Genomic DNA, 12,610 nt, shown 5'->3' with positions numbered 1-12,610 from the left:
TCTCATTTCTCCTGTCAGCAAGCTCATAACGCATGATAAAATAGCTCATTATTCTTGAAATGGTGATGATGGCGGGTTTGTAAGTCTGGCCTTGGAAGGGCAGAAACAAGGGACATGATGTGTGAGTAACAGGGAGGGGAAGGCCCAGATCACTGAGGCTCTTGGTCTCTCTCCCATCTTTGCTTATAAAATATTTCATTTGGAAATGGTAAAAATAAAAAGCCATTGCTACATTTTAAGTTTTTTACTTGGGTTAATTTGGAATCTCTTGGGATTTTATCGAGTTGGTTACCTGCTTATTAAGTACTTTTCTTAGTGCCCCGGATGAGCTGGCAGCAAACACACTGAACAGTGCAGCCAGGCGCTATGAGCCCCATTCCCAACACCCACACGCATGCTTTCTAGGGTCTCACCACTGAGTCAGATAAGAACCCTTTTTTTTTAACTGGAGAAATGAATGGTCCCAGGGAAGAGTTGTGTAGATGCTGGCATGAGGTGGTCTTCTAGTGAAAGGCAGCTCACCCTGATCCCCAGGTCCTGGCTGCAGAAGCCCTTCTGTGCACGCAGAGCTGCAGCCCACTCTTCAGGAAGAGTGAATGGCTTCCAGAAGGAGAGGCCAAAACAAACAGAAAAGAACTCGGAGGAAACAGAAGCAATGCAAAGAGCAGAAGAAAACTTTAAAGAAACTGTATTTCAATTCCAAAGTCAGTAGACACTATCTGGAAAGGAAGAGTGGGTGTAGTTTGTCATTAAAGAAAGGCAGGGAGATGATTAATGTAAGAAAATAGAATATTAGAAGTGCAGTGAGAAAGTTAGAGTAGAAGGAATCTCTCAGAAAATAGCTTAAGAGACCAGGATTAATCCTCAAGGTCCAATATCCAACTGACAGACATTTCAGAAAGAATAGGAAGGCTGAGAGGAGGACGTCAGGAATGCAATAGTACAGCGACGGTAGGAGAGGATAGGCGTCTCCAGATTGAAGGGTTGTTGAGCACCCGGTACAGTAAGGGAAAGGGCCCCCGAAAGGCCTCGCCATGTGAAATTGCAGAAGATCTTAAATGCTTCCAGGAAGCATGCAGAGAGTTAAGAATCACAATGGCCTTGATGTCTCAACAGTAGCACTGAAACTTTAAGGCACAGAGTAATGCCATTAACCCCTGAGGAACATAATTCCAACCTGGAATTATATGCAGCCCGCTGAGCATCAGAGTACAATTTGAGATATTTTCAGACATGGGAGGCTAAAAATGTTTAGCTCCCATGCATCATTTCTCTAAAACTCCTAAAGGATGTCCTTTAGCAAAATGAAGAGGGAAGCCAAGAAAGGGGAAGCTGTGTGAGTCAGGAAACAGGATCCAAGTGGAAGGAAAGCAGTGAAAGGGAGCCCGGAAGGATGTCTGAGGGAAGCCCCAGCAGTGACCGCGCAGAAGGTGGAGGGAATAGCCGGTCCAGAACACCAGCAGTGCGAGAAACCGAGGCAGGGGGACTCCCACGCCATGAGCTCTTTTGTGTTCATTCAGCTGATCCCTAGACCTGGGTTTTCTCAGCTATAAAATGGAGATAATAACACCATACCTGGTTTTGTATGTAGAATATAGCCAGTTGCTTTACACAACTTAATTCTTATATATATATATATGTATGTATCGATCCCATAACATGAGTCAGTTATCCCAACCTGATTGATTAGAGTTAAGGCTCCACATGATTTAAATCCCATTCTTGGGACAGCTCCAAGTTCTTGACAGTTTTTAGTGTGTGCCTCCAGGTGGAGAACGGCCCACCTCCGCACTCCACATGGCAGAACCCTGAACAAACTAGCTTGTACTCAGTTATCAACATGAGTTGCTGCATGGTTAAACAAAAGCAGCCCCTTCTTTTCTTGATTTTCTACAAAACAGAAAACAGGGCAGGGCCTGTGACTGGTTCCTTGCCCACCACCCCACAGCTCTGCCACTTTGAGCACTTCAGACACTCCTGCAAGGCCTCGTTGCTCCCATCTTTCTGCAGCGAGTATTTGTCAGCAGCCATCTTTAATGAGCACCGTGGTACAGTCTGCACTGGGCTGGGCATTAGGGATATACTAGGTTGTACTAGTTCACGTCACCCTCCTAACGGCTGTGCAGGATGCTTGTATAATCTTCATCTAATCTGGCACACACACAGTAACTGACCAGGGCCTAGGCTGGCAGGGGACAGAGTTGGGATTCAAATCCAGGTCTTCACACTCCAAACCTGTGCTGTTTCCACTGTCGCATTAAAGGAGTTGAAGCTTCTTGTAAACTCCTCGGGGAAGACTGAATGGGAGGGAGGGCAGTGGCCACAAGGAGTCTTCTGGCCCCAGTCTCCTCCCCTGAAAACTGGGTGTGCCTCCAAGGCCAGCAACAAGGTGAAAGGAGTAAGTGGGAAGGGTTTTTTATAAATTAAAACTTAGCACATGGGCCACACTTTATTGTTGTGATGATGCGTTCACTTACTGAAGTCCAGGCAGTAACAGCTTTAAGTCTGTGGGCATTCCTTTAATTTTGGCTTTTGTTTTATGGATTTAGGATTGTTGATCATGTTCCCTGACAAAAGTCAGAGGGATACATGTGCCCAAATTCACATTCACCAGGCCTGGTTTTCCAAGCAAGTGCCAGTGGAGCTGCCTGTCATTGGAGCGCCAAGTGGCCGCTTCTCAGAAGCTGTTGCTGAGTGAGCTGATTATAGGGGAATTCTCCTTTTTTGGTATTTTGTATACCGTTCTCATTCCTATTTTTGGTCACATGTGTCCTGTCTCTTCTTTTTAAAGCCTTGCTTTTGCTTTCCGTCAGACATTTGAAACACATGCCTGTTCTATGTGACTATGAGTCTCTCTTCTACCCCTTGTCCAGAAGGGAGACTAATTACTATCTACCTGCTTTGCAGCATGAAAGAATGTTTATAAAGCAGTTGGAACATCTCCAAAGAAAAGCCAACTTAATATAAAGTGAGATTTTGTTACTAATGGGTAAGAATCTCACCTTCAGAGAGTCTGTGAATTTTCTCTGCGGTTATGCCAGGTAAAGGGAAAAACAAGGAAGTGTAGAAATGTAACCTGTGAAATTTTAAACTGGTTGTAAAGTCAGCCTCGTTTCTTAGGTTTTTTTTCTGCTAAGCAGATGGATGTGAGAATCCTGGAGAGATTTTCTCCAAGGGCTACTTCTGTGCTGAGAAGTGGCTTTTTAATGAACAGTTGCACTGAAGGACAGATTTATGAAAGGCCAGTTACACACATGTAGTCTCTGCCTGTGATTTCAGAGAGTTGATTGTGAGATACTTGCTCTCAGCCCACAGAAACTGCTCTGGGTGAAAGCAGGGGCCAGCAGATGCTAAGCCAGGAGGGAGGACCGGGAGCAGCCAGGGGCCAAGAAATTTCACTCTGCTCACATTGAAAGAGGAACCTGTGAGTTCCCTGTACAACTTGCATATAAGTCATGCATTGTTTTTTACACAAATGATCAGAGTTAGAAGACGTAGCCACAGAATAAAGAGCCGGTCAAGCTCTGTGGGGGCGCATGGTAGCTTGTGGCTTTGTCTGTCTGATGTGTGCAGTGCCTGGCAGCGAGGTATCCCCACCTGCTGCATGGGTGCTAGGACAGCAGCGCTCCCCACACCTTCAGTCTCAGGGAGATGTGAGCTGACTGCGGTCAGTGATGCTCATCGCCTGGTGTACAGAGCTTCCTGCCGGAGGGCTTCACCACAGGACTTCCAAACATTTTCATCTCTTTTAACTTCTTCTATTGAAAATGTCATATACTAAAATGTCTTACATTCTTTCTTATTAAATGATTAAGTTATTAAATTGTTAAATGATAATAATTTCATCTTTTTGGGAGGAAGACTTACCATTGTTTTCAGCATGAATCAATGAACTGTGTTAGAATCTAGAGAAACCTCATGTGGCTTTTACCTGATTGCTGGGAGTATTTGCCCCTAGATTGGTGCCAGACTATGGACTTCCCATTTCCAACATCAGATTTTTAATATTCTGACTCTTTTCCCTGCTAATTGCCATTTTTTACTGCTACCAAGGCCTGTCTGCAGTGTTTCTTGTCCCACTCTCTACTGTGAGCTAGAAAACTGGCTGACTTGGCTTCTAGACTTGTATGCAAAGCAGGATTCTGTAAGCTTTGAGGGAGGTTGGCTTGAGGGCTAGGGCTTCTCTAGGGGAACAGAGTTCATGGACAGACTAGCTGATAGTTACATTGGACACTTAGAAAACTTTGCCAGATTTTTAACAGGCCTACTAAACAGTTGGAAAGTCATTGTCTTGGACTGTCAAGGCTTGAGCACTGTAAGCTTACTATGGTCACAATCCCTGACCGAAACCAAAAGTGCAGCCTTAGTTTGACCAAAAGAACAAAAGCACTAAGCCAGTGTCAGAGCCTACAGTTTGGCTGTAGTGCAGCCACCCCACATGTGCAAACTGTACTTGGATACTATTTCCTTTTTTCTTGGAAAGATGGTGCAACTTCATTGTAACACCCACAGTGCCCTGACTTCTAGAGGTCAAAGACAGTGGGAAAAGACAGGGGATGTGGGGGCCAGGATACGAAGAAGGCCTTGAGGCAGGAGCAGAGCCCAGCTGAGGAGGGTGGCAGCCTGCTGGGTGCCTGCCACTCTGGTGCTGTTTGGGGCAGTAAGAGCTAATAACTCCTGTTTGGCCAGACACACAGACACTTTTATTAGAATGCAGTACTGTGATGGCCACTGTATAAACGCCTTGGAGCCAGGGGTGCAGCCCTGAAAGGTGGAGCAGTGAGTTCCAGCTCCACCCTTAGTCCCTGGGTCCTTGGGAACCTGGGGTAGAGGCAGAGCCGAGGAGCCCCATGCGCTGTCAGAAAGCATCCTCAGGTCCTTCTGCGCACAGGCTTGATTGCAAGGTTTGTAGACAAGTGTGCTGCACTTCTAACTACTAGTCACATGTGTGACCCAAGCTCTTCAGAAGAAAATGATTTGAAAGCATTAATGAACTTAAAATAGGGTTTGCTTTCTTATGTCATTGTGTACTTGCTCAATTGCTGCCTATTGAAAGACAACTGCCACAATGTAGGGGACCTTAAACATAAGAGAAAATCTTTTGAAAAACCTGAAAGACAATGTGTGAGCAGGCAGGAGTGGAGAATGTGAATGAAGGTTGGGGCAGCCGAGGAGCAGGAAGAGAATCCTGGTGAGTGACTTGGCTTTGGTAGTCAGGAGACCATAGTGACCTTCCCTGACTCTGCCATAAAGGCAGGAGACAAGTTGGGGTAGCATGAGGAGAAAGATCAGGTGGAGGAGGAGCAACAGCAGGTGTTTACTGATCTGGGGGAGCTTGATGACAGAAGGAGAAAGTGACAAAGGAGCAGTGCTGGTGGCTGGGAGAGGTTGGCGGTCTGAAGAGGGACTATAAGCTGTGAAGGCTGTATGCATATTCACGTTTGAGAAGCATTGAGCAGAGGTTCTCAGAGTGCAGTGCCAGCATCACCTGGAACTTGTTAGAAGAGAAATCACGGGCCCACACCCTGCCCACTACATTGTGGTTCTCTAACTTCAGAGCATCAGCAGCACCTACAGGGTTGTTACCACACTCTTTGGGCGCTGTTCCCAGAGCTTTGGGCCCATTTGTATTTCTTAATATGTTCCCCAGCAATGCTGATCTTGCTGGTCAGGAGCCAGCCTCCCTAGAGGGCAGCTGGTGAATCCTTCTGGGTGTGACCCCTCAGGACTGAACCTCGGGTGCCTGGGTTTAGGAGAGACCAGCAAATATTTTCCAGCCTTGGATTCTTGGAGGTAATAAATTTGAAAAGATGCTTTCATGTTTCATGGCCTGAGCAAATATTTTCACATGTTGTGAGTTTTAGGAGAAGTTGTGGATTGCACAAGTCCCAGGTCTTCCTTCCAAGCCACCCCTCTGCCTCTCAGAGTTGCTGTAGCGGGTTTTCAGCAAGGTTTGTAGACAGGCTGGAGTGTGCAGTTTCACCTTTGGTGGAAGAGGGCAAAAGGCCACTACTTTCTCTCCACTTAGAACCTGCCTGAAAGACCAGAGCAGTATGACCAGCAGAGACGCAGCATTGAAGGCAGAAACCAGGTCAGCTGTCCCCTCTTCTGATGTAAAGCTGCCAACATGGTTTCGATCTCCCTATTTGTGTCATAACGGGGGTGGGTTCCCCCTCCCTTTGTAATTCAGCTATCAGAGTGGCACTTCTGCCAGAGGCGAGGATTGGGAGCATGTGTCCGTGGGGCCCTGTGTGAGTGCGAGGCACACTGCACACATGCAGACCATGCACAGCTGGCGCAGGAAGAAGCCTGTGCACCCCGGGATGAAAGTGACCCATGGGGCTCTCCTTTGTAGTCTCCTCACGCTTACCTGGGGGCTGCTTTGTGTAAGGAGGGCTGGGGGAACTGCTGGAAGGAGGCCTTGCTCAGTCTCTCCTGCTCTGGCCTTGCCCTCCCGTGCGAGGCTGAGCTCTAAATCCTGTTGGTAGTGAAGTGATGGTAGAGCTCTGGCTTTAGTGTCTCAGCTCAGCTCTGTGTGATTTTGGGGCAACGCTCTGTGTGATTTTGGGGCAACATGGGTGGCAAAGTCCTCTCTTTGTTTCCCTATCTGTAAAATGGGGATAACACCCCCTTCTCAGTGTGGTTGTAATGCATATTAAATTAGATTAATGGCAGTACACTGTTGAGTGATTTCTTTAAGCTGTTGTGCCTAGTACCTTCTGCTTCTCTGAAAGCTTTTTTGGTTGGGTGCTCATTCTTTTAAATAAGCAGCCTTTGGAAAGAACCTAGAAAACTGTTCTTTGAACCTTCCAGGCACATGCCTGGCCCACAGCTTTTGTGTTAAGAATTCCCTCTGTTGAGGATGTTCTTCCACCAGATTTCCACCTGGCTCTGCCTTGCTTCCCTCATCTGCTCAGATGTCACCTTTTAAAAAGGCCTTCCTGGCCACTATTTGAGAGCCCTATCCCATCACAGCAGCTTTATGGGTAAGATTTGTAGTTGCCCCCAAACTGGAAACAACTCAAACTCTGTCAACAGAGCTAAACAGATAGGACAGGATGTCAACAGGATAAGCATATAGCAGTATAGCCAGACAGTGGAATACTGCTCAGCAGGAAAAAAGGATGGGTTCGCCATGCAGCACCATGGATGGACTCAGAGTAAGTGTGCTCAGTCTCAAAAAAGAATGTGAGAGTCCCTGTATATACAATTCTAGGACATTCTGTGGTGACAAAGCAGATCACTGGTTGCCTGGAGATTGAGGGTCAGGATCTGGGAGATGGGAATTGCAGAAGGGACATGAGGAAACTTGGGGGTAGCAGATATGTTCACTCTCTGGATGTTGGCAACAGTTTTGTGGTTGCATATGTCAGTTTACCAAATTGTACACTTTAAATGTGTACAGTTTGCTGTATATCAGTTACACCTCAATAAAGCTGCTTTGTTTTTCCCTAGGCCATTGGTCCAAAGCATTGCTGTCCAATAGGACTTTTTTGCATTGATGGAAATCATCTGTATCTGCTCTATCCAAAATAATAAGACCCTAGCCACTTGTGGCTACTGAGTATTTGAAATATGGCTAGTGCAACTGATGAACTCAGTTTTTAACTTGATTTAACTTTAATCCATTTCAGTTTGCATGAGCACATGGAGCTAGTGGCCAGTGCATTGGACAGCACAGGTGTGTGGCCTGACCTGCCCCATAGCACTCCCAGCACCACCCGCATACTCCTGGGTTCAGGCTGTGGCTCCTGGAACTAGGTCTAAGCTGCCAGCAGTGACTGCTGTTACATGCGGATGCGTCCTTGCTGATGCCTCTGCTCAGCGTGCCCCTAACTGAAGCTTGAGGTCTGAGGTCTTTGCCACCCTCCCTTTTGGCAAGGAGGTGCTGCTGCAGCCTGTGCCAAGGCAAATAGATGGTTTTCCCTTCTTTGAAGCCCTAGTTTTACCTGTTTGACTCTGATTGAACAGCATTTGCCCAAACCAAAAACAAAAGGAAAACAGATCTCGGAGTATGGTCTTCTCTCCTCTCAGGTTTCTCATAAATTAGGCATACTAAAATGAACTCATATGACACAGATAAGTTTCAGTTAGATTCTTTGGCTGTGTTTATGTAGCAATAAATTGGTCTTTTAAGGAAGACCAGTTTGATTATCCCCAAAGAGAGTTGGACTCTATTAGGGATTTTGGAGGAAGACCCTGTTCTTTTCTAGATTTATGAGCCTGGAACTGGGAACAGTCTGCTTACTGACTTTTTTGTTTTCATTCTCTCTTCTCATTGCTGATCCTTAAAAACAGAGAGCTACAGTGTGAGAATCCTGTCTGGGTTCAGGCTTCTAGTTGGATCCCCCTGGGCAAGATCATTTTGCCCAGCCAGTTTACCCCTTGCCCACATCAGGGAGAAAGCAGCACGGTGGTTCTGAGGCGGGGCAGCATGGAGAACCAAGGTTGACGCTTTGGCTGGATAAGCAGGGGTGGTAACCAGGGAATGGAGCTAAAGAAGCAGGTGAGACAGGGCCCTGTGAGCCGAGGAAGGGTGGGGAAAGGCAGGAAGGTTTCGGAGAATGTGGAGGTGACAAAGCTAGAGTCAAGGAATTTTTAAACCAAAAAAAAAAGTAATAATTAGGAAGAAGAGAGTGGAAAGCTGGCTGTATCTCCTCCAATCCACACCCCATCTCCTTGTCTGTGTTTGCCAGTCAGCTGTGGCCTTAGCCTGCCAAGGTTGTTCTTGGTCTCCGGTGGCCCGTCCACTTGCCCCACCAATTGAATCATTTTATTTCTCCTGAGCGGTCACAGACCTGTAACTGCATATTGGCTCATCTTACCAGGCACATCCAGGTGAACCCAGGAAAAGGGAAGACAGGAAGAGAGGGAGAAGGGAGGCTTGTTTACTCTAAATATTGCCTGTTTTATGTTATTATATAGTTAATATCAGTGGTAAAAATTAATACTTTGTATTCAAATCATGCTTGGTGTTTCCAAAAGCAGTTTTATATATATAATGTACTTGTTAAAAGTCAGAACATAAAAGAAAATATTCTGGTCAGGTTACCCAGGACAACTTAATTCTTCCCACAGATCATACAAATTATGTTACGAGTCAAGGCTGGATGTGTGTGGTCCTGGCTGTGGTTCTGATCCCTCTCAGACAGAGCAGAGGCTGGTGCAGTCAGCAGGGGACCCGAGGCTCTGGGGCTGCCCCAGCACCCACAGTCAGAGGAGGAGTCAGAGCCCCGCCTTCAAGCTGCAAGCACTCCTGCCGAGAGAACATCCGGGCTCCAGCACACGTGGCAGACAAGGGGGCACTCATTTCCTGGGCCGCTCACCCTGAGTCAGGGTGCCTAATGCCTACGGGTACATCTGTCAGCACCGTAAATGTGGGGGGCAGGCAGAGTCTAGTGTCCAGGAGTATGGACACTTTATCAGTGAGTCCATTGATGAGTGCTCTGTTTATATTTCAACAGTTTCTTTTAAAAAATTACTTTGAGGTGTATTTTCTGTATCATAAAATTCACCCATTTCAAGTATACAAGTCTGTGATTACTAGTAACTTTATAAAGTGGTCCCGTCATCACCATAAAGCAGTTTGAGGGTGTTTTCTTCCCCCCAATAAGGTCTGATTGCCATCCCCAGCCCCAGGTGACCACTAATCTACTTTGTCTCTTCTGTAATAATTTAGTTAATTATGTTCTGATTAGAGAAGTAATAATTTCTTATTTTAGATCATATGAATAACTCCAGAAAGAAAAATCGCCTGGAATGAAGGCCAGAACCCCCTTGTCTGACCCAGCGTCCAGCTTCCCTTGATGGCCCCGTCTTCCCAGCCCCTCTGCTCTCTCGCCCAACACACTGGTACCCATGTGCCTCTGTCCACATCTCCACATGGTTCCTTTTGCCTGAGACACCCTCCTCCCCATCTTGTAAGGCAGGTCTCTCTACCTTTTGAATGTGCATCTCACATAACCCCTGATGAACAAAGAATTCCCAGTGTCCAGACTGAAAGCAATTTGCTCTTCTCAGAAATTCCATGGTGTTTTATTTAGGGCTTTTAGAGTTCATGTGGCAGTTTATTTACTCAAATGTGGGCTATATATCCCCTATTAAACAGAGAATTCCTGAGGACTGGGGTTCTGTCTAATTGGTCCTTGTCTCCCTCCGCTGTGTGTCTTCCGCTCCACTTCCTGTCACTCCCTAAGGCCCCCTGAGCCTCCTTTTTTGTGCTCATCACCATTGTAACTGCTGCTTAATGTCATGTTCACTGCTGGGCTGTGGGCCTTGTCCCTGGTATCAAACAAAAGGAAGCTGGCCAAGTGTGCTTGGGCGTCCATAAGTCGCCACTTCTCCACTTCAGTACTTCACTCTGGCTACCAAAGCTTAGTTTACCTTTTCTGACCCCAGTACCTGTCATGAGTGCCTAAGTTCTAATTTGAATTAAATAACAAATAGTTTAAAAATAGATACAGTAACCAAATTCTGACTAGAGTTCTTTTCCCCTACTTTTCCCGTATGACTGTGCATGCACTCTTACTTACATACACCTTGCATAAAAAGTGTACTAGACTTCTCCCTGAAACACAGTTTAAACTGCAAGCACCTTGTTCTTTTTCCTCCCTGCCCGCCATGTGACTAAGCTGCTCTGATGCCTGTGGCTCAGCCTGCCACCCTGAGCAGCTCACCTCCCCCACCTTGGGCTACTTCTGCTTCCTCTTTCCTGCCGTGCCTTGTCCAAGGTAGTGCCATTGGCTCCTCTCCTGGCAATGCTCAGGACCTAACTGCCTGTGTCTCTGACTTTAGCTGTGGCTGTGTGATCATGTGCAGGAACTGGCAGTGGTCTCAGGACTCAGTAACTGGGACAGTCCCCTTCCTCCCAAGCCCAGGTCAGCCTGCCTGACGCCTCAAGGCCAAAGTGTCTCTCCACAAGGAGCCACTGGTACTTATATAGAGTAAAATGTGCTGCATGTGGTTTAAAAATTTTTTTTGTTTAATTCTTGGTGTATATATATTTATTCTTCTCTGAGATGGCATGCATCATGTTTTGATTTTCATTGTAGCCAGCTTGTTGCTATCTACAAAATAGGTACTTGGTAAATAAATGATGAATGAATTACTGAATCCACACTTGCATTGGCTATATATGTTTGGTTTCAATGTATTAATGTATATCTAGATTCTGTTTCTCATGTATTAGATGCTCATAAAATACTTAAGTATGTTGATTTATTGGGCCAATGCTTATTGAGTGTTTGTTCTGGGTGAGGTTCTCTGCTGGGTGCTATGGAGAATGTAAAAATGAGTACACTTGAAGCCACCCTTTAGATTTATGGTGTGAGATTGATAAGTGAATGCAGAGTAGAACCTCAAGGGCCTTGGGAAATTTTTAAAAAAGGAAATATTCTAGGATTTGGGGAGGGAGGGGTTACTTCCTGCTGGGAGGTAGAGGGGTTGATGGAGAAGATGCATCTGCCTCAGTCTTGATGGATGGGACGGCGCTGGACTGGGGAAGGCACTTCAGGACACACTGAGTACAAGCAGAGAACCAGACAAGCAGAGAATGGCAAAGACTTCCATTTGGTTGGATGTGAAGGTGAAAAGTGGCAAATGAGGTTGGATTGTGGAGGGTCTCAAATGCAGGAGTAAGTTTAGTTCTTTATTAGGGACATGATGCCAAATAAATCTCATGGGGACTGCAAAGGACGGGTTAGGCAGGCAGAGACTGGGTTGGAGGCTGGCTTCAGAGGAAGCAGCTGCCTCAGTCCAGAAAGGAGCAGAGAGGCCAGCTGCGGGACTGGGCAGCGAGGAGGGCCAGGGGCAATTTGTAGATGAGCAGCTACAGAAGCAATACGGAAAGGAGGAGAGATGTCTCCTAGGAGCGGAGCCAGCGGGGAGGGCAGTAAGGGGCTGTGTCACAGGAGTAAAGAGCCCCGAGGAAGCAGGGTAGCTGTGGGGTGGCTTGGGCACACATAGCTGCCAGCAGGTGTCCTGGCAGGTGGGTGGAAAGGGGGCAGCCCTGCCCAACTCACTTGTGTTCATCCCTACCTGAGTTTACCATGGAAACCCAGGTGCGCTCACTGTCATACTCTCATCAGCACAGCTTGTTTGTCACCATTACTTCCCACAGGACCTTGCCCTGACCTCAGCTTTTCAGTGTTAAAAATTTGACTCTTCAGGCTGGTCCTAGCCAGTCATAGCTGATTACCTTGTACCTTGGAGGACTGCCAGGTGTGTGACAAATGTTAAGTGGTGTAAGTCTAGGACAGAAGTTACCCAAAAAAAGCATTTCTGAAATGACAGTCGTTAACTGATCACTTATTTGGCAGGATAGATGGTGCAGACATTACTACACAGCTTACCAATATTTTTCCAGTTAATTTCTTTCCCCATCTTGAAATTCAACATACTGGATAGTGTATAGAAATCAGGTGTCATATTGCCTTAAAAATTTTGCCTATAGTTGGTCTTCTATTCAAGGTAATTTTATTCAACTAAAATTTTCCTTTGCCCAGCTATGAGAATGAACGCATAAGGTTCCAAAGTCTTTCCTCTCGTCTTTCTCCTTTTCCAGGCCTGTAATCTCAGTGTGTGTGAACCGAAGTGACACATGCCACAAGGC

At 46.3% G+C, this 12,610-nt stretch overlaps 1 protein-coding gene across 5 annotated transcripts in view; it reads left to right on the top strand.

Moving 5' to 3' along the window:
* The window catches only part of ASAP2 (ArfGAP with SH3 domain, ankyrin repeat and PH domain 2), a 161,526-nt gene that overhangs the window by 85,007 nt on the left and 63,909 nt on the right, over positions 1–12,610 (top strand). The gene's annotated exons all lie outside the window — the stretch shown is intronic.

This window comes from Manis javanica, chromosome 1 (assembly GCF_040802235.1).
Source record: "Manis javanica isolate MJ-LG chromosome 1, MJ_LKY, whole genome shotgun sequence".
Classification (NCBI taxonomy): domain Eukaryota; kingdom Metazoa; phylum Chordata; class Mammalia; order Pholidota; family Manidae; genus Manis; species Manis javanica.
The sequence above is the reverse complement of the archived record's forward strand: the minus strand, read 5'-3'. Positions and strand labels throughout refer to the sequence as shown.